The sequence below is a fragment of the Oryctolagus cuniculus genome (assembly GCF_964237555.1).
Source record: "Oryctolagus cuniculus chromosome 17 unlocalized genomic scaffold, mOryCun1.1 SUPER_17_unloc_2, whole genome shotgun sequence".
In the NCBI taxonomy this organism is placed as follows: domain Eukaryota; kingdom Metazoa; phylum Chordata; class Mammalia; order Lagomorpha; family Leporidae; genus Oryctolagus; species Oryctolagus cuniculus.
The window spans coordinates 1,585,344-1,612,671 of NW_027208203.1; the positions used below are offsets into that span (position 1 = coordinate 1,585,344).

A 27,328-nucleotide genomic window follows, 5' to 3' on the forward strand; every position below is an offset into this window, starting at 1 on the left:
AGGAGTCCCATAGGGTAAGAAATGAAGATCTCAGGAAAGGCACATAGATGGCACTTATCAAAGCTAATGCTATTATAACAATGGTTCACAACTCCATCTTTTGTTTTCTACATAATTTAAGAGACTACTAAATTTAGAAGAATTATTAATTTACATTTTTAGGCACCTAATGCATAAACATGTGCTTTTTGTATTGTGATGCTACCAGTTTGATATTTTTTTTCTCATGATTGCTTGGGCTATTCTGAGTCTTTTGTGATTCCAAATGAATTTTAGGATTTTTTATTCTGATTCTGTAAAAAATTTCAGTGGTACTTTGATAGAGATTGTATGGAATCTGCAGATTCCTTTAGGTAGGATAGATATTTTAATGATACTGAGTCTCCTAATTCATGAGCAAAGAGTAGCATTCCATTTTTTGTGTCCTTGATGATTTATTTCATCAACTTTTTTTTGACAGGCAGAGTGGACATTGAGAGAGAGACAGAGAGAAAGGTCTTCCTTTTGCCATTGGTTTACCCTCCAATGGCTGCCGCGGCTCGCGCCGCGGCCAGTGCACTGTGCTGATCTGATGGCAGGAGCCAGGTGCTTCTCCTGGTCTCCCATGGGGTGCAGGGCCCAAGCACTTGGGCCATCCTCCACTGCACTCCCTGGCCACAGCAGGGAGCTGGCCTGGAAGAGGGGCAACCGGGACAGAGTCCGGCACCCCTCATCAACGTTTTTAACAGTTGTAGAGATTTTCACCTTCTTTGATTAAATTTATTCCTAAGTATTTGATTTTTTGTGTGTGGCTATAGTGAAAGGGATTCGTTCATGATTTCTCTTTCTTTGAGTTCATCATTAGTATATAAAAATGCTACTGATTTTTGTATATTTATTTTGTAATCTACAACTTTCTGGACTGGTTTATCAGTTCTAGCAGCTTTTTGGTGGAATGTTTAGGTTTTTGCCATGTACAACGTCATGAAATCTGTAAACTTGAATGTTTTTATTTCTTCCTTTCCAATTTTGATGTCCTTTATTTCTTTCTCCTCCATAACTGCTCTTGCTAATACTTCCAGTACTATACTGAAAAAGAGTTGTGAAAATGATCATTCTTGTCTTGTTCCAAATCTGAGGGGAAATGCTTTCAGCTTTTCCTCAATCAGTATGATATAGTAATTAAAGCATCTTGGTACTGGCATAAAAAGTGACACATAAATCAATGGAACAGAATAGAGAGCCCAACAATTAATCTAGGTATATATGACCAAATGATTTTTGATAAAAGTGGCCAGACTATACACTGGAAAAAAGATGATCTCTTCAAAAAATTGTGCTGGCAAAACTGAACATATATATGTGGAAGAATTAAATTAGATCCGTATTTCTCATTGTATACAAAAATCAACTCAAGATGAATCAAAGACCTACATTTAAGACCTGAGCGTATGAAATTGCTGGAAGAAAATGCAGTTGAAAGTGCTACAAGACATTGATGTAGATTATGACTTCTTGTATAAGACTCCCAAAGCACAGGCAAAAACAAAAAATGAAAAAACAGAAGAAAACATAGAAAAAAAGGGATTATATCAAACTCAGAAGCTTCTGCATAGAAAAGTAAACAATGAGTAGTGTGAAAAGACATCCAATAGAATGGGAAAAATATTTGCAAGTTACCTATCAGACAAAAGATTAATATCTAGAATATATCAGCAGCTCAAAAAATTCAGAAACAGCAGCAACAACAAAAAGTAATAATTCAGTTAAGAAATGGGCAAGAGACTTCAGTACAGAGTTCTCAAATAAGAAATACAATTGGCCAACAAATATTTGAAAAAAAATTCAACATCACTAGCTTTTAGGGAAATGCAAATGCAAACTGCAAGATATACCTAATCTCTGTCAGTATGGCTATTATCCAAGAGACATAGAGACAAAGGATTGTGAGGATGTGGAGAAGGGGGAACTCATACACTACTGGTGGGAATATAAATTAGTGCAGCCATTGTGGAAAACAACACGGAGATTTCTCTAAAAGCTAGAAATAGACTTGCCATATGATCCAGCACTTGGCTACTAGGTATATACCCGAAGATGTGAACATGTTGTATCAAAGAGATATCTGCACCATCGTGTTTATAGCAGCACTATTCACAATAGGCAAAATATGGAATAAACCAAGGAACACATCACCAGATGAATGGATAAAGAAAGTGTACATATGACGATGGAATATTATTCAGCCAGAAAACAGAATGAAATTCTGCCATTGGCATCAAAATGGATGCAACTGGAAGACACTATGTAAAGTGAAATAAGCCTGACCCAGAAAGACAAGTACCACATGTTCTCTCATATTCCTCCATATGTGTTTGCTTGATCTAATTAAATGACAGAGATTGAAAAAATAAATAAAAAAATATGATCCCCCTACACACTACCCACTGGAGACTAAATTTAGATAGAAAGACACAAGAGATTTCAAGAACAAAGCAGGAAAAAGAACTTCCATATAAATAGCAACCAAAAGAGAGTGTGGATGGCTGTATTCATATCAGACAAGATAGAATTTAAATCTAAAAAATTTACAAGCAACAAAGGACATTAAAAATTAATAAAATATTCACTATAGCAAAAAGATATAACAGTTATTAACACATTTTTAACAATACCATCAAAGTATATGAATATAGTTGGACATTTTAATATTATATTGTAAATAGTGAATAAAATAACCATACAGAAGATAAGTAAGGAAATAGAAGACTTACATCAACTTGAAATGGCAGACACATGTGGAACCCTTGACCCAAGAACAACACAACATTCTTCTTGAGTACACCAGGGGGAGCCAGCACTGTGGTGCAGCAGCTTAAAACCTCAGCCTGCAGTGCCAGCATCCCACATGGGAGCCGGTTCAAGCCCAGGCTGCTATCCAATCCAGTTTCCTGCTAGTGTACCTGGGAAAGCAGCAGAGCATGGCCCAAGTGCTTGGGCCCCTGCACCTATGTGGGAGACCCAGTGGAAGCTCCTGGCTCCTAGCTTCAGATTGGTCCAGCTCTGGATGTTGTAGCCATTTGGGGAGTGAACCAGCAGATAGAAGACTAACTCTCTTTGTCTCTCTGTGTCTCTCTGTGTCTCTCTCTCTCTCCCTCTCTGTATCTCTTTCAAATAAATAAAATTAATATTTTTTTTAAAAAAGTACACAAGGGACATTTTCCAGGATATATCAAATGTCAGGTCACAAATTAAGTCTCAATCAATTTAAATAGATAGATATCATACAAAGCAATTTTTCCCCCACAATAAGATGAAGTTAGAAATCAATAATGGTAGGGAAACAGAGAAATCCACAAAACTGTGAAGATCATATGCACTTCTGAAACAAACCATTGTGTCAAGGAAAAAATCACAAAGGAAATGAGAAAATACTGGGAAATGAATAGGATAAAAACAAAACATACCAAAACATGCGGGAATAGCACAAGCAACACTAAAGGAGAAAGTTAAAGGTAAAAACACTTTAAAAAATAATAAAGTTCTCAAATCAACAACCTAACTTTACAACTTAAAAAATTAGAAAAAAGAGAGAGAGAAAACAAATAAGAAGAAAAAGCTAAACCAATGCCAACAGGAAGAAGCAAATATGAAGACTAGAGCTGAAATAAATGAAATAGAGACTATAAAAGCAATAAAGAAGTCAGGTGAAATCATCAATTTGTTCTTTGAAAGTAGCACACATATAATGAGGACAATCATTACCCTGCTGGTGATATTACTACGCGGATTAAAGAAGATCTAGCATCTAATGGCTACTCGGTAAACCAGATGCCCCTTCATCTAAGAAGAATGGAGGTTCACATTATACAGGTACTAGTTTGAAGAAGTGGGCCACTGCTGGCATTTGAAAACAATGTTGGAGAGCATAGAGGGAGGTAAGCACTTGGTTCAACAGTTAAGACTGCTGGGGACTCTTATCAGAGGATCTCATTTGACTCTCCAATTTACTCCAAATGCCAATTTTCTGCTAACATGCACCCTGGGAACACAGTTCATGGTTTCAGTACTTGGGTCCCTGCTACTGACATGGAGACCTGAATTGAATTCCCAGCTCCTGGTTTTAGTCTGGCCCAACCCTGGCCATTGCAACCATTGCAGGCATTTGGAGAGGGAGCCACAAAGGGGAGATTCTCTCTCTCTCTCTCTCTCTCTCTCTCTCTCAGATAAAATGAATTTTTCAAAAGAATGGATAGAGATAAAAACCTACAGTGAGTGCCTGGAAGCCCATCTAGAATATTTCAATACCCAGAACACAATGATCTAAAATTGAAATAACACTGTCTTCCTAGGACAATGAATTATTAATTTCCATTTGAAATGTCTTTATTAGAAATTTTTCTGAGACACCTTGCTTCTAGTCATAAATCTCAGGAGTTCATATTTCATCCACTTGATACTTATAGCAAAATTGCTCTTTGAATTCAAAAAGGAACACATGATATTTCCCTGTAAATGTTTCTTACAAGTATATGGAGGAAAAATGTCTATGAAGTCATAATATTGAAGATTAAAAATAACTAAGAAAAAGTATGATGGTGCCATGCAGAGATTTTTTTAAAGATTTATTTATTTGAAAAGGAGAAAGAGAGAGAGAGAGAGAGAGATCTTGCAGGCACTAGTTCATTTCCCACTGGGAAATGGCTGGGGCTGGGCCAGGCCAAAGCCAGAAGCTTCATCCAGGTTTTCCATATGGGTAGCCGGGGCCCAAGCACTTGGAAACTCTTCCACTGCTTTCCCAGGCAGAATACAGGGGGTCTGGATTGGAGGTAGAGCAGCCAGGACTCAAGCCAGCACCCATGTGGGATGCCAGCATCACAGGCAGCAGCTTAACACGCTGTAGCACAACACTTGCCCAAGTATGATGCTCATTTTGTTTTAAAGATTTATTTATTTATTTGAAAGGCAGAGTCACAGAAAGGCAGAGGCAGAGAGAGAGAGGGGTCCTCCATCTGCTAGTTCAGTCTCCAGATGGCTGCAATGGCCAGAGCTGTGCTGATCTGAAGCCCAGTCTCCCACATGGGTGCAGGAGCCCAAGTACTTGGGCCATCTTCTGCTGCTTTCCCAGGCCATAACAGAGAGCTGGATCAGAAGTGGAGCAGCTGGGTCTTGAACCGGTGCTCATATGGTATGCTGTCTCTGCAGGCAGTGGCTTTACCCACTACGCCACAGCGCTGGTCTCAGTATAGATGTATTTAAAGGCCAATTTTCCTGCAAATAAATCCAAGGAGCAAGTCAGATTCAACCTTCCAAGCAAACATTTAGGCCTTTGGCTGATCTGCACCCTCTTACAAGGTGGTCACAGCTGAGGGTAAACTCACTGCATGAAGACCCACTTGGGCCACGCAGGCCATGAATGTAGACCCTCAGCAGTGAAAACAGTTTGCAAAACCATCAGTAAATACTGTATCTGCAGACCAAGCTGCAGCTCTGGTGATCCAACAAGCTGTTTACATCAGATTCATTTCAAGCTGTTAGCATGAAGATCACTTATGAAGAAAGACATTTTTTCGGGGCCGGCGCTGTGGCACAGCGGGTTAACACCCTGGCCTGAAGCACCGGCATCCCACATGGGCACCGATTCCAGTCCTGGATGCTCCTCTTCCAATCCAGCTCTCTGCTATGGCCTGGGATAGCAGTAGAAGATTGCCCCAGTCGTTGGGCCTCTGCACCCGCTTGGGAGACCCGGAAGAAGCTCCTGGCTCCTGGCTTCAGATTGGTGCAGCTCTGGCCATTGTGGCCATCTGTGGAGTGAACCAGCGGGATGGAAGACCAACCTCTCTGTCTCTACCTCTCTCTGTAACTCTGTCTTTCAAATAAATAAAATAAATCTTAAAAAAAAAGAAAGACATTTTTTCAAAGATCCGTGCACATGGACAGGTGCAGCACAGATTGCTCCTGGGTGAGTGGCAGGGTCAAAGTTTCTCCTCCTTCAGACCCCTTATTGGTCCTGAAGAGTTAAAATTGTATGTGTGCGGGTGTAAAAAGTTATGCTTAAGCTTACAGGTTTAAACCTTCCTGGTACAGCTGTGAAAATAAGACAGAGTGAAGCAGCACCTTGACAGTAGGGACTCCATTTTGGAGCACTTGAGACTCCATTCTGAGAAAGCACCCCCCCACCATGAGACTCTGGTCTGAAACTATGATCTCAAATAGTCGGGCAATAGCAGTGCACTACATCACCCTTGGCAGAGCACAAAAACCCCCTAGCATGATTGCTCAAGTTTAAAAGTAGAAAGGTTGCACCTGGGTTACCTGGGATAATAATGAAAATGTGATTTGTCTGTGTCTTACATTAATGTCAAGTCCTAATTGCTAATTGTAAGATTGTAACTGGTATTGTCAAGATTATAATGAATATTAATTTCACTTAGGTTTTAGGTTATGTTGACCCCAGTAACCATATACTCTCTTTTGATTTTATGTACTCTCTTTTGATCTTAGCAACTGTGTATAGCAACCGTGCATAGCAACCGTGTATTCCCCCCTTCCCGGTTTTGTGGTTTTTGCCTTTATAAACCCTAACCTTTGGTTATTCGGGGCTGCTCTGCTCTTGTATGATCAGACAGCCCCAGCATGCTGGATAATCAATAAAGCTTCCCCTTGTTGGTTGCATGAGAGAAAAGTCTCTTGGAGTCGCTCCTCAGGCGGTGGGCTTTTTCGGACTCTAACAGTGCATACAGCACTGAGAGAGAAAAAGGATGCTTCCAAAGGAAGCTAAGGCTAGGGATGGGGAGGCGGCAGGTTTTTACTACTGTATTTTTTTTTAATTTGAGAGACAAAGAGAGCTCCCATTTGCTAATTTACTCTTCCAAATGTCCACAATGGCTGAGCACTGGGTATGGCCAAAGTCAGGAGACAGGAACCCAATCCAGGTCTCCCTGTGGGTGGCAGGGACCAGAGCAGGATTGCCGCCTCCCAGGGTGCACATTAGCAAGAACCCAGAACCAGAAGCCAAAGCTGGGCTTCAAAGTCAAGCAGGCCAAAATGAGACATGGGCATCTTCCCTGTTGGTTAAATGCCTGCTCCACTGTACGCCTTGATGCAAAAAATTCCACAGAATCCAGAGACATTCTAAAAATCACAGTGTTATATAAATTACAGAATATGTTTCCCAATGGCTGTAATTGTCATCTTCATATTTCACAGATGAGGACATGGAAGCCCAAGGACTTAGGTAACCTGACCAAGGCAACACAGGTAGTGAGTGAACGGCCCAGCTGACATTCACTGGTGCTTTCTCTAGACTCACAGATACACTTGAATGGCATCAACAGGCATATGTCATCATTTCATTTTTTTAAGATTTTTATTTATTTAGTTGACAGATAGAATTACAAACAGTGAGAGAGAGAGAGACAGAGAGAGAGAGAGAGAAAGGTCTTCCTTCTGTTGGTTCATTCCCCAAATGGCCGCTACAGCCGGAGCTGCTCCGATCCGAAGCCAGGAGCCAGGTGCTTCTTCCTGGTCTCCCACATGAGTGCAGGGGCCCAAGAACCTGGGCCATCTTCTACAGCTTTCCCAGGCCATAGCAGAGAGCTGGACTGGAAGAGGAGCAGCCGGGACTAGAACCAGCACCGATATGGGATGCCAATGCCTCAAGCAGAGGATTAACCTAGTGCGCCATGGCACCGGCCCCATCATTTCATTTTTAAAACCATAGGATAGGGACCGGCACTGTGGCGTAGTAGATAAAGCTGCCACCTATAGTGCCAGCATCCCATGTGGGCGCCAGTTCGAGTCCTGGCTGCTCCACTTCCAATCCAGCTCTCTGCTAATGGCCTGGGAGAGCAGTGGAAGATGGCTCACATCCTTGGGCCCCTGCACCTGTGTGGGAGACCCAGAAGATGCTCCTGGCTTCAGATTGGCCCTGCTCCTGCCACTGTGGCCATTTGGAGAGTGAACCAGTGGATAGAAGACCTCTCTCTCTCTCTCTCTGTATCTCTACCTTTCAAGTAATAAATAAATCTTTTTTTAAAAAGTAGGATAAACACAAAATCACAAATAGAAACACACAAGCATAATAGAAATACAGAGATTATCAATTCTTTAAAGAAAAGTGGCTCTGTAAGACCAGCACACAACAATTATTATTCATTATGGAAGAATAATTATCTCTGGGCATATTGAATTTACTGTAATATTAAATATGGCTTTAAAAACCCAGAGAATCATTTATTACATGTATGCAGCATGGATTACATATAACCAAGGAAGCACTGGAAATTGTGTTTCTCTTGTTTGTGTGGCCTCTTTTGCTTTTTTTTCTTTTTCTTAATTCATTGTGCTCACTTGGCCCAGTCATTACACTTTGGAGTTCCGTAGCACAGAGAAGTTGATATAGCAACTATGATGATTTGAATGGTTTTCTTTTTTCACTGTTTCTCAAAAAGACATGATTTGCAGTTACAATGTTTTCCTTCACACAGTGACTCCCAATGATCCAATCCTGCCATCAAGAAAAGAAATGAAATCGGCCAAATTGCCAACATTCCTCACCTCGCCACCCCTCAGGACAGCTTATTTGCGTGCTGCAGTGAAGACTCTTATTAGCTCTTTCTCTTTCAGAGCCTGAAGTCCAGAACACTGCCTTATGTTATGATCATAAAATAGAAAAGCATAATTTCTCTAGCTCTGTGATTTTGATCTTGCACATCCTGTGTAGTGTCATATAAGCTAGACACTTTATCATTTTCTCAAATTACACAGACAACTTGCAAGTGTTTTTAATGATCCATTAACAAGTAATGAGGGGCCGGAGCCGTGGTGGAGTTGGTAAAGCTGCCGCCTGCAGTGCCGGCATCCCATTTGGGCGCCGGTTCTAGTCCTGGCTGCTCCACCTCCAATCCAACTCTCTGCTATGGCCTGCAAAAACAGCAGAAGATGGCCCAAGTGCTTGGGCCCCTGCACCCACGTGGGAGACCTGGAAGAAACTCCTGGTTCCTGGCTTTGGATCGGAGCAGCTCCAGCTGTTGTGGCCAATTAGGGAGTGAACCAGCGGTTAGAAGACTGTCTCTCTCTCTCTCTCTCTCTCTCCCTTTCTCTCCTTCTCTCTGTGTGTGACTCTTTCAAATAAATAATCTTTAAAAAAAGGTAATGAAATATTTCTCTAGCACAGAATGAGAGCCTACTCCTTATCTGAAATCAAAGTTTCTCTTCTTGCCTAGTGAGTGTAACCAAGGTCATCACTTAGCCATGCCTGCCCTGGGCTTGGTGGAGTGCACGGTCATTGCTTATCCATGTCTGCCCTGGGCTCAGGAATTCAGGACACAGCCTGTGTGCTGGGTGCCCGCCGGCTTTCTGAGGGTCCTGTCAGCTCTGGTACTGCAGCACCGGGCTGTGTTAACTTGCATCTCAGTGACCTTGGACAGACCCACTCTTGGAGGCTGCAATTCCCTAGTGACTCCGGAGCAGCTTCCACAACATATCTTGGAGGAATGGAGCCAGCTGCTGCAGCCTCTGCTGCTCAGCCCTGGCTGCTACCTCAGAAGTGAGCAGCTGTTGCCTAGCAATGGGGGAGGGGGAGGGGCCATGAGATGGAGTTGGTGGCATACAGCGAGGCTGGACAGGGGCAGGGGAGAGAGCCGCAGAGTCTCGTGGGCCACAGGTGCAAGGCTTCACCTGGATGTTTCGGCTGGGAGCAGGGCAGGCTGTGTTTTGTTTGCACTTTGAGATTTTTCTGTCTGCTGTGCAGAAGTGAGGAGGCTCCTGCTGTGGTCCAGGCATGGCTGATGGGGGGCTCAGGCTGGGGGGAGTGCCAGTAAGGGGCTCCACTGTACAGCAAACAGGTCGGATGGCAGCAGCTAGGTGAGTGGGGAGCCTGGGGCAGGACTGACTGATGGCTGGGTTTATGGCTTGGAGGGCAAGCGGGGGGAGGGGGCTTTCCCCAAGGAGAACCACTGACCCCTGTCACCTAGTGACTGTGCCCCCACAGGACTGCTGATTCTGACCTCTGTGCATCAAGTCCAGAAGCACGTGCCTCCCAGTTATCCCGAGTCCCTCCACCAGGGCACTGGGGCGCCCTGAGCCGCCCCCATTTCACAGAGCAGATGCAGGGCCCCAAGGGGTCACCAAGGCAAGCACAGGAGGATCCACAGCATGGCTGCCAACAGGCTGTCTCTCTTCCCAGGGAGCGCCGAGTGGGCTGCGGGGTGGTGGCCGCACACTGACCTCTCCTCAGGTCCTCCCACCACTGTTGGGGGTGCTGGGTAGGTCACACCACACTGCCCCAACAGGTGAAAAGCCACACCTCCAACACGGTGGTGGGACCTGCATGTGAGCCAGTGCTCAAGGCCAGCGCTGTGGCCGAGGGAGGGGAATCCCTGGCTATGGAGGCTCCCATGCACCTGCCGAGGGCAGCCTCAAGTGCAGCCAGAGGCATGCACTGTGCATACACACATGTTTACATGTGCACATGCACATGTGTACAGTGTTCCTCCAGCCGACGACTGGTCACGGTGACCCGGAGCCTGGGCACTGTGCTGTTTCTGCCTCCCTGAGACTGGAAGGCTTTAGCAGAGGAGGGAGAGGCCTGGGAGGGGGAAGTGATCTGTGGGGGCTGGCGGAGGAATGCGGACCCCAGCCCTGGGTCAGCAGCCCCTGGGTGACAGCCAGGGCCTCGGAGGGGGAGCAGCTCCCCACAGAGCCTGGGGAGGGGGCTGGGCGGTGCACTCCCCATAATCACGGCGCAATCAGCACTAATCAGCGCGTTCTTGAAATAGACCCAACTGGATGGGGAAGCGGGCGGCTGCGGCCGGCTTGCTCAGCAGCAATCAGAGATGGCGATTTTAGATCTGCAGCAACAACAGCTCTTTGTCTGCATGCTGGGGGCCTCAGTGCTGCTCTGCCGAGCCCATCACGGGTGGGAGACAGAAACACCCCCTTGGGCCCATAGCTGCCCCAGCTGGGAGCAGGGGCTGTGCGGGCGCCCGGTCCAGCTGCCTGCAGGGTGAGGTCCATGCACTCCAGCACCACTACTGAGCACCTACTGTGCGCTGGGTGCACGTGCCGCTGCCTTGGGAAGAGGTGGGCTCCGTTCTGTAGTGACTGGAGGAGGGGCTCCCTGTAGGTTGCTCGGCTGAGAAGTGCCTGAGCTGGGGCGGCAGCCCCGTCTGTCACTCCCAGCTGTGTCTGTTGCTTTAAGGGATGGAGGTCTGTCGAGACACTGTCCCAGGTCACTGCAAACCCACACCCCCACGGCCCTCCCAGGCCTTGCAAAAATAGGGCTTACAGATCCCTACTGGCAGAGGGGGCCCAGCAAGGCTGCAGAGGGCGGTGAGGGGACTTGCCCTAGGTCACGGCAGAGTGCTGATGTCACTGAGCCATGAGCGTCCTCCAAGGCCCATCCTTGCACCCATGCCTTCCCGCCACGGCCCTTCTGAGTGAGGCTGGGTACATGGAGATTCCCCGGACCAGGTGCTATGGGGGTGCTGGTGGGCCAGCCTCGCTCCCCCTTCTGTGGGGGGCACCCCCGATTTCCCCCAGGATGGTAGCACTCAGGCCCCCACAGTGGCATCAGGTGAGGCTGGGGGTGCTCTGCTGTAGCGACCCAGCTATGAGCACCAACCGGTGGGAGACAAGGAGTCACAGGGCTGGTGGGGAGGGGGCTGCATGGGAGGTGACAGCGTGGGCGGGTGGGGAGGGGAGGCCACGCAGCAGGCCAGTGACAGTGGAAGGTCGAAGGTCGGCAGAGCGGCAGGGGACAGAGGGAGGGGTGAGCCTGAGGGTCACAGGAGGCAGAGCAATGTGGCTCAGGGCTCAGGAGCGAGCAGTGTGGTGATGCGGTTCCTACCTGGGCCGCCCAGGGCCACCCACCACTCCTCTTCTGGGCCCCCTTCCAGACCCCCACAGCTGCGGTGCGCCTTCCCCTTGCTCCGGGGTGACAAGAGCCCCCTGCCAGGCTCCCAGCTGCCACTCAAGCCCCATGCAGCCACTGGAAGGGCTCCATTAAGACAGAGATCAGCACATGTCCCTCTCTGCCCCCACCCCCATCAATGGCTGCCAAAGACCCCGAGGCCCCCCTGACCTCATCACCACCATCACTGTCACATCACCTTCTGCCACTCACCTTGGCTCATCTTGCTCCGGCCTGCTGGCCTCCTAGCTGAGCCGTGAGCACTACAGAGATGCTTCCGCCCCAGGGCCTTTGCACACGCTGCTCCGGCACCTGCAGCCACAGGTTCCTTCCCTCGCCTGCCCAGCGATACTTTCCCTGCCCAGTCTATCCAGAGTCCCAGCTGGCCCCGCCTTTTCCGGGCCCTCCCCTTCTCTCCCTGCTTTATTGCAGTCACATAATTTTACCGAGCTCTGCCATCCTCAAAGCCGGCATTGTCTTGTCTCCTTTCACTCAACGCCAGTTGCCTTGGCGCCCAGTCACGACGTGGTTGGATGGTGGTGGTGGGGGTCCCAGGAGAGGAACTTGGTGGGGGAGACTGAGTTTGAGCCACGATGGCCAAAACCACAGGGCCATCCACATGGCAGCCAGGTGGGCAGGCGCCTGTCTCAGTTTCCTCATCTGTCCACTGGACTGAGCATCCCAGCTCCCAGGGGGTGTGGGGTGCCAGCTGATGGGCAGAGCAGTTCAGGGTGGCAAGCACTCCGCCACACTAGGCCATGCAATGGTGTGGGGCAGCTCCTGCTGCCTCCTGCCCCTCCCCCAGCCTGCCACAGGAGAACTGTGTCCCCCTCCTGCTGTGCCTTGGCTTGTTGCCAGGGGCCAGGAGAGTTTTTTGCAAAATAGCTTCCAGGGCTCTGCTTTGGGGATTGGGAGCCCCAGAGGCGTCCTCTGTTGAGAAAACAACTCGGTGACACTGAGAAAAGTGCAGAAAACCTGCGCGAGCCGCGAGCTGAAATCTCCCCAGACCAGTGTCACTCCCGTGACTGTTAGTTGTCGGAAATGCAATCAACTCTTCAGGAAGGCATCAATTCATATTCAGTAAAATGACTGATTCAGCCATAGATAAATGTCGATAGGGACATGAAGAGCATGGAGCCTTCATAAACTTCCAGTAAAATAGTGCAGCCAATATGGACAGTAATTCGGCAGTTTCTCAGCACGTTCTACATGTGACTGTTTATTGCCTCAGCAGTTTCTCTCCCAGGTATGCCACTAAAAGATACAAAATCCACATGCCCATAAAGGCTCCCTGCAGTGGTATTCATGAAAGCCAAATATGAAAGCAACCCAAACACTAATGTGTAAGAAAAACAGTGCGCAGTGTATCTTTTACAATGACAGAATTTGGCAATAAAATTAATTAAGAAATGAAAAACCACTAAAATAATGAAAGTCAAAATAATTTTTTTAAAAAAAGAGAAAAATTAGAAGCAAAATCCTACACATTGTAGCACCTCCAAAAATGGGCAAAAACTGAGTTTGGAGCTTATAGTGATGTTTCCAGCTAACTTGGATGAGAAAGCAATAAAGAACTGCTCAAAGGGAGATCTGAAAACTCCGAATGTGATGAGAACCATAAATAATAAACAAACAAGTAATAGAGTGAGTATATGCCTTCAAAAGATTTGTTCTTAAAATAAGATTCAAAGCATAGAAAAAATTGAATATAAGAAAATAAACAAGTGTAGTTTTAAGGTTTATTTTAGAGGTTTGCCTGTATGCCTATTGGTGAATGTGAATTATATACAGAACAAATCTAAGACTATTTTTTAAAGATTTATTTAGTCATTTGAAAGCCAGAGTTACACAGAGAGAGGACAGGCAGAGAGAAGCAGAGGTCCTGCACCAGCTGGGTCACTCCACAATTGGCCACAATAGGTAGAGCTGCACCGATTCGAAGCCAGGAGCCAGGAGCTAGCAGCTTCCTCCTGGTCCCCATGCGGGTACAGGGGCTCAGGGACTTGGGCCATCCCCTACTGGTTTCCCAGGCCATAGCAGAGAGCTGGATCAGAAGTGGAGCAGCTGGGACTCAAACCGGTGTCCATATGGGAAGCCGATAGTACAGATGTTAGCTTTACCCACCACACCACCGGCCTCAATCTAAGACTATTTTTACCATGCTATCTGCTGCCCCTCCCGCCTATTATTTTACTTCCAATTCTTTTAAATTATCAATATGGCTAATCAAATCTCTGTGCATCATTGACTTATATTCTGAGTAATTATGAAGATTGACAATAATTGTGATGCAATTTTGTTTTAGAGCCAGAGTGAAGAGTTTAGAACACTGTGAGAATGGCAATGAATTGAAAGTACTCTTTTTTATGCTACTTGACTATTAAAAATAAAGTTTAGGCAAATATTTCTTCTAAAGTGTTTTTAGTGAGTATTAGACATCCTGATTCAGACCTTTTGCTAGTGAAATATGTTCACTGTCCCACCTTGGAGAAATGAAATGTGTAGATTATACTCCCATGCAAAGTTGGTTAATGGACTCTGTAATGCCCTTCCAAAAGCTTATTGACAACATTTTGCCTTCATTTGGAAAATTAATGAAAGTGAAAGATAATTATGTATGTGTGGATTATCCATGAGAACAGCTCTAAACTTCACCATCTGAAACCTCAATGATCAGAGTAGTCTTCATTTTGACTGTTTTGCCTTGGCTTTCTTTCCTTTTTACTAGGATAAATGTCTTTTCAAATGAGGGCTGGGTTAGATTAGCACTTTTCTACAAAAGATTCCAGATTTTTAAGTGTTTATTAAGGTAGTTATGGGGGTCTGTGTGCTTGGGTCACAATTTGAAAGAACTCAATTGATATAGGGCATGTCACTAAACTGTTAACATTATTGTCATTAGCAGTATTGCTAAGTATTTTATTTTTGTCTTATTGTTCCTCATTTTATTCTTGGCTTTTGATGTTTTGAAAATTTACAGCAGGAAACCATAAGAAACTATGGACTGTTGCATTTGAAGGTTTATGTATTTATTTTAAACTTCATGTTTGTAAACAGTGCTGGTATTTCTTTTGCTTTATTTTTAGTACAATCGAATTTCACTAAGAAGTGACAGCTGGCAGTGCATGTACCTCAGCATAGACAGGCAATCTAAATAGTAAGGTTGGGTACTCTGGGCTTATTGCTATACAGTGCCAAGTCTCTTTGAGAGAATGGATGACAAACATCTTTAGCTTCCAATCAGTGAAATTTCTTTTTTTTTTTTTTTGACAGGCAGAGTGGATAGTGAGAGAGAGAGACAGAGAGAAAGGTCTTCCTTTTTGCCGTTGGTTCACCCCCCAAATGGCCGCTACAGCCGTGCACTGCAGCTGGCGCACTGTGCCGATCCAAAGCCAGGAGCCAGGTGCTTCTCCTGGTCTCCCATGCGGGTGCAGGGCCCAAGCACTTGGGCCATCCTGCACTGCACTCCCGGGCCACAGCAGAGAGCTGGACTGGAAGAGGAGCAACCGGGATAGAATCTGGCGCCCCAACCAGGACTAGAACCTGGGGTGCCGGCGCTGCAGGCGGAGGATTAGCCTAGTGAGCCGCAGCGCTGGCGAAATTTCTGTCTTAAAAAGCCGAAATTGTGAGGCCAGCACAGTGTCCTGGTTGGTAAAGTTGCTTCTTGAGGTGCTAGCATCCCATATAAGTGCTGGGTTGAGTCCCAGATGCTCCACCTCTGATCCAGCTCTCTCTAATGCACCTGGGAAAGCAGTGGAAGATTGCTCAAGTACTTGGTCCCTGTATCCACAAGGGAAACCCAAAAGCTGCTGGATCCTGGCTTCAGATTAGCTCATTTCCAGCTATTGTGGCCATTTGGGAAGTGAACCAGCAGATTTAAGATCTCTCTCTCTCTCTCTCTCACCGTCTGTAACTTTGCCTTTCAAGTAAATACATAAATCTTTGAAAATGAAATAGTCCAGAATTTAACAACTGCAAATGTACTATTTTATTTCTTTTTAATCATAATGTACAACCTTAAAACAAGTCAGACAAGACTTACTTTCAATACTGGGTTGTACAAAAACAACAAGGGATTCATAGGAGATTGCTTAGCATATATAAACAAGGGCACATTGAGAAGATTTTAGAAACATGGAATTGAAAGATAAGTATTTCTATAAAAATATTTAAATCTATGCATAGTTTTATCATAGTACATTTTTCTATCAACATTTAAGACTCATCAGATCGCATCATGAAAACACAGTATTACTTTTTTCCAATATAAGAACATTACATCAGCATCACAGTTATCTGATTTCATGCATATTTATTGTTGTTCAGCCATGCATTTCTTTGCAACTTAATGAGCAATGATTACTTCATTTTTTCCACATGTCAGACATGTCCAAGAAACAAAGGAGGGCAAATGACTGGGTCTTTTCTTTGCTCATTATTAAAAGCGATTAAGGAAACATAAGTAAAAGTCAAAAAAATAACCTATTTCAGGAATTAAAACAGAATCATTCTTTTGTAGGAACTATAGTCTTTACCAACCTACTTAGAGAAATGTGTGAAATTCCTGAGTAAAATTATGAATACATGGATCAAAATCTATCATATTTTGAAAATCAAATTCGCAAAACACAAATATAACATAAAATAGAAAAACTCATACATAAACCAAGTACGTTAAATCACATTTTGAAAACTGCAACCAAGAAAAAAGTTAAACAATCAAAATTTCAGGCTTACAGGTATATTTCAAACATCTAAGGAAGAAAAAGGAAACCTGTTCCCAAACCTATGCAAATGGAAATAAGCTGAGAATAGTTTTAATTTCTTTTGGAAAATCAGCATTACATTGATGATGATGATGCAAGTGTACCAGGATTTGAAATGATTTTTAAAAGCATACCTTTCATAAGCAGATACAAATATCATAAGCAAAGTATTATTATTATTATTATTATTGAATTTTAATTTAAAATTTATTTGAGAAACGCAGAGACACACCACCACCATCCCTCCCACCTGCTGGTCCAGCCCCCAAATGCCCACAACTGCTGCCCTAACCCCGGAGAGCTGGGCGGGGCCGCCTGTTCCGGCCACACCTGACCCCGCCCCCTCTTCCCCCACCCAGGCAGGTGCTTCGCGACCACAAACTGCCTGCAGAGGCTGCTGCAGCACCTGACCTCGCACAGCCTGACCATCGTGAGCAACGCGTGCGGCACGCTCTGGAAACTGTCAGCCTGCAGAGCGCGGGACCAGGAGCTGGTGGGGGACCTGGGCGCCGTGGGCATGCTACGCAACCTGGTGCACTCCAGGCACAAGATGATCGCCATGGGCAGCGCCGCTGCTCTGCGCAACCTGCTGGCCCACCGGCCCGCCAAGCACCAGGCAGCCACCACGGTCGTGTCCCCCCAGCACCTGCATGCCCAGCCTCTATGTGCGCAAGCAGTGGGCGCTGGAGATGGAGCTCAGCCCGGCACCTGGGCCGGGCGCACCCACTGCTCTGACTCAAAGCGGCCCACGCCAGCCTCTCCAACGACAGCCTCAATAGCGGCAGCACCAGTGACGGCTACTGACCGCGGGAGCACAAGCAGCCCTGCCCGCTGGCCGCGCTGGCCAAGCACCGCAAGGAGCTCCTGAGCGGGCAGCCGCGGCCCGCTGGGCTCGACCTCGACCTGCGGGGCGGCCAGGCCCAGGGGCCCACCCGGGACGCCGCCGGCGCCGACGCCTGAGTGCGCACCATCAAGCTGTCGCCCACCTATCAGCACGTGCCGCTGCTGGAGGCCGCGGGCAGGGCAGGCGCGGGGGCCCCCTGCGGCCCCAAGGCAGCCCCCGCGGCTCGGAAGCAGGCCTGGCTGCTGGTGGAGGGCCTGAGCCAGGTGCCCGAGAAGCTGGGGGCCACCCGGACAGCTGCGGCCAGCAGGGCGCTGCAGAGGCTGGTGGCGCAGGAGGGGCCCATCTCGCTGTCCCACTGCAGCTCGCTGTCCTCGACCGGATGCCCAGGCCCCAGCGAGGCCGGAGACTTGGACAGCAACTCCTCCCTCCAGGGCCTGGAGGAGGCAGGCCCCGAAGAGGCGGAGCTGGACCGGGCGTGGCGCGGGCCGGGGCCTGACCTTGGAGGATGTCATGCCATCCAGCTGTGTGCAGGAGACACCGCTGGTGCTGAGCCGCTGGAGCTCCGTGAGCTCCCTGGGCAGCTTTGAGAGCCCGTCCATTGCCAGCTCCACCCCCAGCGACCCCTGCAGCGGGCTGGGCAGCGGCAAGGTGAGCCCCAGCAAGCTGCCTGACAGCCCCAGGCAGGCCATGCCGCCCAGCCTCAGCAAGGTGCCGCCGGCCGCGCCGCCCGGCCAGCCCGAGAGCAGCCAGTTCAGCCTGCAGTGGGAGAGCTACGTGAAGCGTTTCCTGGACATCGCCGACTGCCGCGAGCGCTGCCACCTGCCTCTGAGCTGGACGCCGGCAGCGTCCGCTTCACTGTGGAGAAGCCGGACGAGAACTTCTCCTGCGCCTCCAGCCCCAGTGCGCTCACCCTGCATGAGCACTACGTGGAGCTGCGGCTGCTGCTGACCACAGCGCCGGCGGGGGTCGCGGTGGCGCCGGGCACCGCCGGCGAGAAGAGGATGTGGGACGACAGGAGGGGCCGGCGTCCGCGGGCTCCCGCACACGCACGGCCACGGACCAGGAGCTGGAGCTGCTGCGTGCTGCCCGTCCCGGTCTACATGCTGGGGCCCGCCCTGGCCCTGGAGGACGACTCGGCCGAGGGCACGCCTGTCAACTTCTCCAGCGCAGCGTCCCTCAGCGAGGAGACCCTGCAAGGGCCCCCCAGGGAGCAGCCCCAGGGGGCCGGCTGGACAGGCAGGAGCCCGCCGGCCTCGTGGCCCCCGCCAGCCAGGTCTCCAGGCACCGGCTTAAGGCCGGGGTCGCCGGCCGGAGCCCGGAGCAGGTCCGGGGCACAGGGAGGAGCCGGCCGGGCTGGAGCTGCCCCTGGGCCAGCTCCCAAGTGCCCACTTGGACCGGGGTCAGCGGGGAAGGGGGGAGGCAGTCCCTGTGCCTCACGACGCCCACGAGGAGGCCGTGTACTGCTTCTACCACTCTGACGAGGCGCCCTCCTTGGCCGGGCCGCCCCATCCCGCAGGCCTTGAAGCGGGGCAGGAAGGAGGCCCGGGTCCCAGCCAAGGCAGCCGCTCCGGCCCAGCCGCCCCAACCCCCCGGGGCCCAGCCCAGGCTGATCGCAGGTAAGACCCTACCTTGCTACTCCCTGAGCACCTCGGCTACCTCGCTCAAGGCTGTGAGCGACCGGCCAGCCACCTGGGAGGCCTGGAGCCCACGGTCCCCCAGGCCCTGCACCAAGGAGGCGGGCGCGACAGCTCCCCCAGCCCGCGCTCCGAGGAGGCGCTCCCGCGCTGCTGCATCGGCTCAGCCATGCCCAGGCACAGGCCCTCGGCCTCTGGCCTCCAGCGCTGCAAGGCTCGGGCTGCTGGGCAGGACAAGCGGCCGGCAGAGGCGCCCTGGGACTTCAGCGAGGAGGCGGCCGGCTCAGACCGGGCCTCCGACCTGGACAGCGTCGAGTGGCGGGCCATCCAGGAGGGCGCCAATTCCATCCTCACATGGCTGCACCAGGCGGCCGCGGCGGCACCCCGCTAGGCGGCCTCCGAGTCCGACTAGCTCCTGTCCCTGGGGTCTGCTCTGTCCATGGACCCCTCCCCACAGCTATCCAATCGCAGGAGCAGGCGCCAGCCCGGGGCGGGGCAGGGAGGGCAGTGCCCGGCGGCCAGAGAAAGGGAGCCTGGCCTCAGCCAAAAGCGCTCGAGCCCCCGCGCCCCTGGTGGCCCGAGAAGCCGCACGCTGTTCAACAGGTAGCAGCGGGGGTGCCGGCCATTCTCCAGGGACGTACAGTGATTTACGTGCTCAGCCCGGCCACCCGGCCCCAGCCCAAAGCTGTCCCTGGCCCCGGGCCACACTGAGGAAGGCGGCGGAGCCCCCCAGCCCGGCACAGCCAGCAGCCGCAGACAAGGCGCCAGCGCTCGGGCAGCAGCGCTCTCGGAGCCTGCACCGGCAGGGCAAGATATCGGAACTGGCGGCGCTGAGCCACGCCCCCCCCCAGGAGCGCCACCCACCCTGCTCCTCTGGCCAAGACCCCTTCTTCAAGCTCCTCCCAGACCTCGCCCGCCTCTCAGCCTCTGCCCAGGAAGTCGCCCCCCTCCACCCCAGCTTCAGGGTCTCTGCCTGGCCCAGCAGCCCCCTGCGTGCCCAAGACGCTGGCACGGGCCCTGCTGGCCAAGCACCACAAGACACGGAAGTCGCCCGTCCGGATCCCGTTCATGCAGAGGCCGGCCAGGCGCGGGCCGCCGCCGCCGGACAGACCCGCACCAGAGGCCGCGAGGGGGCGGCAGGGGCGCGTGGGGGCCGAATGGGTCTGTTGCGTGGTGGCCTCCACCCGCTCCAGCGGCAGCAAGTCCTCCGACCGCTCGGGCTACCGGCGCCAACTGACCTTCATCAAGGAGTCCCCCGCTTGCTGCGTCGCTGGCGCACGGAGCTGCTGTCCGACTCCGCCTCCACCTCCCAGGACCCGTCGCCCCGCCGCGGCCGGCCCGCGCTCCCCGCCGTCTTCCTCTGCTCTTCGCGCTGCGACGAGCTGAGGGCGGTCCCCAGGTAGCAGCCGACCCGGCCAGGGTCCGGTCCCGCCCCGGCCCGCGCGCGCCCCAGCGCACCAGCTGCGAGAGCCCTTCGCGCCTGCCCGTGAGCACCCCCGTGCGGCCGGTGGCGGTCAAGCGCTACTCCTGCCCCATGTCAGCGTGGCCCGCAGACCCGATGGCGGGGCCCCGGGAGCACCCCCCCTCCCCAGCGCACACCACCCAGAGCCACGGGAGCGACGGCGAGGCGCGGCCACTGCCCAGGGTGGTCGCGCCAGGTACGACATGGCGGCGCATCCGGGACGAGGACGTCGCGCACATCCTGCACAGCACCCTGCCCGCCTCTGCCCTACTGCTCCAGGGGGCCTTGCCCGAGGAGGGCCCCGCCGGCTCCCCGCTGCAGAAGACCAGCGACGCCATGGTGCAGACAGAAGAGGTGGCCCAGCCCAAGACCAACGCCAGCGCGTCCCTGAGCCTGGAGAGCAGGGAGTAGCCCCCCGTGCCAACCGGCGCCCAGGCCACCCTCCTGGGCAGCGACATGGATTGGCCGATCCCGGCCAAGGGCCCTGCCTCCACGCCCTTCGCCTTTCGGCCACGAGGGCTTGGGTATCGCTGTGGGGGGCTTCCCTAGCCATGCAGTGCGCGTCCCGCCCTTCAGCTACGTGCCCAGCCCCATGGCAGCGGCCATGGCCACCAGGGACTCCGCCTGGGAGAAGGCCCCGGCCCGTGCCCCCACTGGCCTCCTGGAGTAGGCCCCCGCCAGCCTGGCGGATGCTGTGCAGATGCGCCTAGCAGGCCAGCTCACCGCGGCCTCACCTCGCCAAGGCCTCCTCTCAGAAGGGAATGGGGTGCAAGTGCCCGCCCTAGAGGTGACCCTGGGGGAGCCACTGCTGCAACCCCAAGGCTCACCCAGCCGAGAGGAGGGAGCAGGCTCAGGAGGCGGGCTGGGGCTGTCACCACTGAGCAGGACAGGAGCCTGTAATTACTGCTCCTGCTAATTCCTTAATGATGGCTCCACCAGTTGGTTTCCACTCCCAGCCTCAACTGGGGGAGCAGGGGTGTGGGCTGGAGCCCAGACTGCGCCCCTGGGGGCCTGAGGGAAAGGTAGCAGGGAGGGGAGGGGGCCGCCAGGCTACCCTGGACCCCCACCCACCCTGTGGGGGAGGCTGGAGGACAGCAAGCCTGTGAGAGGGACAGGGTTCCTTGGGGGATGCTGGAGTCGGGCTAACCCTGCTGCCCTGGGACGCCACTGCCCAGCCAAGGCACGGTGGGCAAGGCAGGCGTGGGGGGGGGGTGCTGGCTCTGTGCCTCCCTCCCAGCTTCCTCTGCATGGACCACGTGGACAGCACAAGGACCACGGGACCCCAGGGCCATCACAGCCCGGGGACCGGAGCCTCATCACACCCCAGGAGCCTGAACACAGCAGGAGAGGGGGCCCCGCGGCCCTGCCCACCTCCACGGAGGAGCGCACTGCAGAGAGAGCCAGCGACCTCTTTCCTGCAGAATCCGGCTGGAGGAAGGGAACCTGCGGGTGGCTGCCCAGCAGGGCTACCTCCACACCCCATCCCCCAGGAGGGGCTCCACCTGCTGTATCCCGTGCTCCACACCCTTGGGCCTTGGCCAGACAGCCGCAGGCAGCAACCCGAGCGGGCGCCCTTTCAGGCCCCATCCGTGCCCTGCAGGACACAGCCCAGGAGGAGTAGGGGTGGCCCCCAAGCTCCAGGGTGCACCCCAGGTGCCACGCACTTCCTTCTAGGCCAGGGATGCCAAGCAGGGGTCCTGGGGAGCATGGGGCAGCCGGCCAGAAGATGACCAGCAGTGGGGGTGAGGCAGCGCCTGAGGCCTCCGCACACAGGGACTGCTGGGTGTCCCCAGGCCTGGGGCTCATGGCTGCTCCCGGAGCAGTGAGGGGGAGACACAGGCACAGCTCACCCCGCCCAGCGTGGGGAGATCACAGAGTGACCTTTGGGCAATGGAGCTGAGGCGGGGCTGCAGGCCCTGTCCTGGGGACCGGGACTTGCCCAGTCCCTGACCCTGGACACCAGTACCCCCCCCCCCGCCATTCCCAGGGCCACTCAGGGTGGGCGGCCACTTGGCGGCCTTCCCTCCGCCCACCCGCCTGTTCCTCACATGCTGCAGCACCCATCTTACGTGTACTTAGTGCGTCACTGCCAGCACCCCATGTAAAGCCACGGGCTCGCAGAAGGACCACACCCCCCGCACCCATGTCGCACAACTTTAATAAACAGAGCTGTACAGTCGCCTCTGCTGTATGAGCAGGGCAGGGCGGGCCTCCCACGCTGGCCATGAGCAGGGAGGCCAGGGGTCCCTGCTGGCCCGGGAAGACTGTCCCACTGGGGCGTCTCTGTCAGGCTCTGTCCTTGGCTGTGGCCCAGGCTCTGTCAGGCCCAACAGTGCCCGGTGGGCTCGGGGCAGTCTCTGCCCCGGCTGAGCAGCTGTGGCTGGGGTCTCTGAGGCTCAGGCAGCAGAAGAGAAACTCCTGTGGCCCTGGGGCTTGGCCCTGCCCCTCGGGACGCAGAGAGCCGGGGGCCGGTGTGGCCTCTGTCCCAGGGAGGGTGTCCAGGGCCTGGCCCGTGGCCGCTCTGCTGTCCACTGCATCAGCCTCTCCCGCAGCGATGAAGGGGCAGCTCCTGACCAGGAGTGCAGCATGAAGCCCCCGGGGCCCCGCCGGAAAACCGGCTCCCCCTCTTGGCCAGGGAGTGGTGCACCAGGCCAGCGCCAGGCAAGGGAGCACACAGTGGCCCCGTGAGATGGGCAGAGTCCGCTGGGGGAAGGTGGTCCCGGGCACCCACACAGGTCCACTGGGGGGAGGTGGTCCCGGGCACCCACACAGGGTCCGCTGGGGGGAGGTGGTCCCGGGTGGCCACACAGGGTCCAGCCTGGGCCCAGGGCGGGGAAGGGCCCAGGTCAGCTGGAGGAGGTGCCAGGCAGCACCGTGCACGTCACGTGGCAAATGTCCAGCTCCAGCTCAGCACCGGCTCACCGCAGGCCCTGGCACTGCTGCCTCAGCCCCTCGCCTGCCCGCTGCAGCTGTGCTTTGGTGGCCATGTAGGCCCGGCACTGCTTGTACAGCTGCTCCTGCTGAGCCTCAGGGTCCTCACTCTTCCTGGGGTCTCCTGGGAGGTCTGGGACAGCATGAGGAAGTGTCAGTCGCGAGGGAACCCCCGAGACCAGAGTCACCCAGCAGGAGGGAGCCCAGCCTGGGGACGCGGGTGCCTGTAGACCCCTGCACAGCACAAGCCCACCCTGGCGGCCTGGGCGCCCCACAGTCACTCTTGGGGGCCCATACATGACCTGGAGCCTCACACGCCAGCCGAAGCACACCAGTCTCAATAGCGGGGTCCCTGCCATCCACACGGAGCTCTGGGTTCCCACATTCCTGCTGTGCCCATCTCTGATTGTTCTAGAAATGCTCTCCTCACTAATGATGGAAACAGCAGGGCCCACACCAGGGCCACCGGCTGCCGCCAGCAGGGAACCGGATCAGATGCCGAGCGGCCCAGACCACAGGTGGTGGCTTCGCCCTCCATGCCACAGATCTGGCCCCTCTCAGGGCCCTGTGCCTGAGGAGGGCCAGGGCCAAGGGTGGCCCTGAGAGATGGACAGGGCCTGTTGTGGGGGGAGCTGGTCCTGGGCACCCACACAGCCCAGCTGGCGCCCGGGCCAGGGAAGAAGGGCCAAGGTCATCCCGAGGCAGAATGCAATTTGTTTTTTTGCCAAATGGGCTGTGGCACTTCCTAGGAAGATACACCCCAAGTGAGACTGCGTGGGGGGTTGTGGGGGAGCGTGGCCGTGACCCTCAGAGGCAGCGATGGGACAGCAGTGTGCCGACACACGTGGTCCATGATCCCCCAACACACACATGGTCCACGATCCCCCCATGCGGTCCACGACCCCCACACACACACCTGGTCCAGGACCCCACACAAGTGGTCCATGATCCACACACATGTGGCCCACAACACCACACAAACACACACATGGTCCACGAACCCCCCACACACACACACACATGTGGTCCATGACCTCCCATGTGGTCCAGGGCTGGAGCAGCAGCAGGAAGACAGGCAGCCTGGCCCCACCTGGTCAGCAAACATGTTTTGCTGAAAGGAGGGAGTGGGTCTGCTCCTGTGGCACTACAGCCGCCAGCTCCTCCCTGGCCATGGCCGGGAACCTGGCCTCGAACCTCAGCCAGACACCTGCTCACTACAGGAGACTCGCGACAGACAAAAGGCAGCCAGCGACTGAAATGCAGCTCAGCCCGGGTTCCGCCAGGTGCCCTGTCCCACAGAACCTCCAGCAGACGGCAGCAGCCCATGGCGATGCCGAGCAACCCCGGGTCACACACAGCACGGCACAGAATGTGGTAGTACAGCTGGGGTTGTTTAATTCATCTGACGGGAGGAGAGAGAGAGAGAGATGGAGGGAACAGGGAAGGAGGGGGGGGAAGAGGGAGAGAGGGAGAGAGAGATCCTCTATCTGAGGTTAACTCCCCAAACGGCCACAACAGCCAGGGCTGGGCCAGGCCAGAGCCAGGTGCTCCCTCCTGATCCCACGAAGGCACAGGGCCCCAGTATAACTTAATTCTAAAAAGTTGGCTCCCAGGGCCAGCGCTGTGGTGTAGCAGTAAAGCTGCTGCCTGGGACTCTGGCATCCCATAGGGGTGCCAGTTCAAGTCCCGGCTGCTCCACTTCTGATCCAGCTCTTTGCTGTGTGCTGGGAGAGTAGTGGAGGATGCCCCAAGTGCTTGGGCCCCTGCACCTGTGTGGGAGACCTGGATGGAGCTCCTGACTCCTGGTCAGCCCAGCTCCGGCCGCTGCAGCCATTTGGGGAGCAAACCAGCAGACGGATCTCCCTCTGTCTCTAATATCTTTCTCAAAAAAGAAAGAAAGAGAAAAAACAGTAGGTTCCCATAGAATCCTCAGGCCTTGGTCCACCGGGTGTGTCTGGGGAGGGCGGGGGCGGCACTCTGGGTCCGTCTGGGCCCAGGGCTCTGTACAGCTGAGCACCTTGCAGAGACCACAGAGCCCACCCCGATCCTGCATTCAGAACCCTGTCCTCGCACACCCCACTTCTCAGCTCCACCCCAGGCTGGGTCAGAAACCCCTGTGACCACCACCACGGCCCCTGTCCCACGGCACGCTCCCCCTCTGTTAATGGCGCCAATGCCTTCCTCGGCCCCAGGGCTACGCACGGGACCCAAGGTCCTGCCCAGCTCCTGCTCCTGAGGCCTCGGGTCCACCCCCTGCCCTGCCCTGGCCCGAGCCCCCTACCTTCCAGGGCCAGCGCGGTGAAGACAGGGTCTTGGGCCGGTGCCCTGCGCACGTCCTCCAGGATCTGCTCCACCGTGGGCAGCACCACACACTTCTTGGCCTTGGAGCCCATGCCTGCAGGTGGCAGACAAGGCCATCACAAGGCGCGTCCCCGTCTCGGCCACTGCCTGGTGAGGCCGTGCGCACCTGGGGAGCCTGCCCTGCCCTGGCCACATGGGGTGGCAGGGAGCCAGGCTGGGACCCCACCCCGGCCTCCTGGTCCCGGTGAACCACAACAGCCAGCCCACGACTCACCGGGCGGCAAAGTATTATTATAATAAATGAAATGATATAGAAAAACATAATAGGTCAATTAAAAGGAAGAGATAATAAAAAATACAAGAGTTGTCAATATTCCCAAAACAGCCATCCAAATAGGTGAAAAATGCATAAAGACGATCACTGAGTGTTTAGATTACATGTTGAAAATATTTAATAAAACTCAGCTTCTAGTAAAAAAAAACCTTATATCAGTGAAAACAACCAGAAAGTAACTTCTTCAATCTGATCAAGATTAAAAGAAACCTACAAAAACCAACACAACTAATACAGAACCATTGAAAGTTTTTCCCTGGACGTAAGCCTACACCCAGATGCCACCACTGTTTCTTTTCAACTTTCTATTGTAAGAATTATACACAAAGAATTATATAGGATGACACTTAAGCACCTAAATAATTCATAAAATCTAATAATAAATACAACTGATACATAAATTTAACAATATTACTGAAAAGATTAATGCATAAAATCCACTAATTACTAAGTACCAGCAAGAAACAAACAGAAAATAATATTAAAGGGCAAGAGGCAGACTAGAAAACAAATATCTAGGAGAGATGAAAAAAAGGATTGACTTTGTAATATCTGTAAACATTCTTAATATTAAAACCCCACAGAAATGAGTCAGCAATATGAAGAAAACGAAAAAGACCAAAGCCAATAAATAGCCAATACTCTCTAACTCACCTAAGCAGGTGGCTGCAGCCTCCAGGTGGGATTCTCCCAGGAAGACCCGTGGGGAGGCAGGAGGGTCCCAGCAGTTGGCAAGACCCTGCTGGTGAAAGGGTGCAGCCCTGGAGGAGGCCCTTGGCTCCTGAACCCAGGTCTCGCCTCTCTACCATCTGGAGTGGCCTGGAGTTCCCGTCCCTGCTGTAAAGATGCTGATTTGTTGTGTCTTCTGGGTCCTGTGTGCTGATGGCTATGTGAGCTGTCCAATCAGGCACGGTGACGTCACTGCCACATAATCTCACTGGACTGTGACACCACAGAGTTCCGAATTCCTGGAGGAGAGAGGTCCAAGGAGGGGCCTCTGCCGCTGGGAGACTCCGGAGGTAGTGTGGCATCTGCTGTTCTCTGACCTTGTCCCCCACAACACAGCCCATCTTGGACTCCTGGGAATGGTGAGTGTGTGGGGCCAACTGTCCAGAGTGGGGGAAGGGGAAGCTGGTGGTACCTGTTGGCAGGACACGGGCTCC

General features: G+C 52.9%; 1 pseudogene; it reads left to right on the forward strand.

Annotated features, from left to right (window-relative positions):
• Positions 1–10,817: 10,817 nt before the first annotated feature.
• LOC138847880 (adenomatous polyposis coli protein 2-like) lies at positions 10,818–21,269 on the forward strand (annotated as a pseudogene).
• Positions 21,270–27,328: the final 6,059 nt, after the last annotated feature.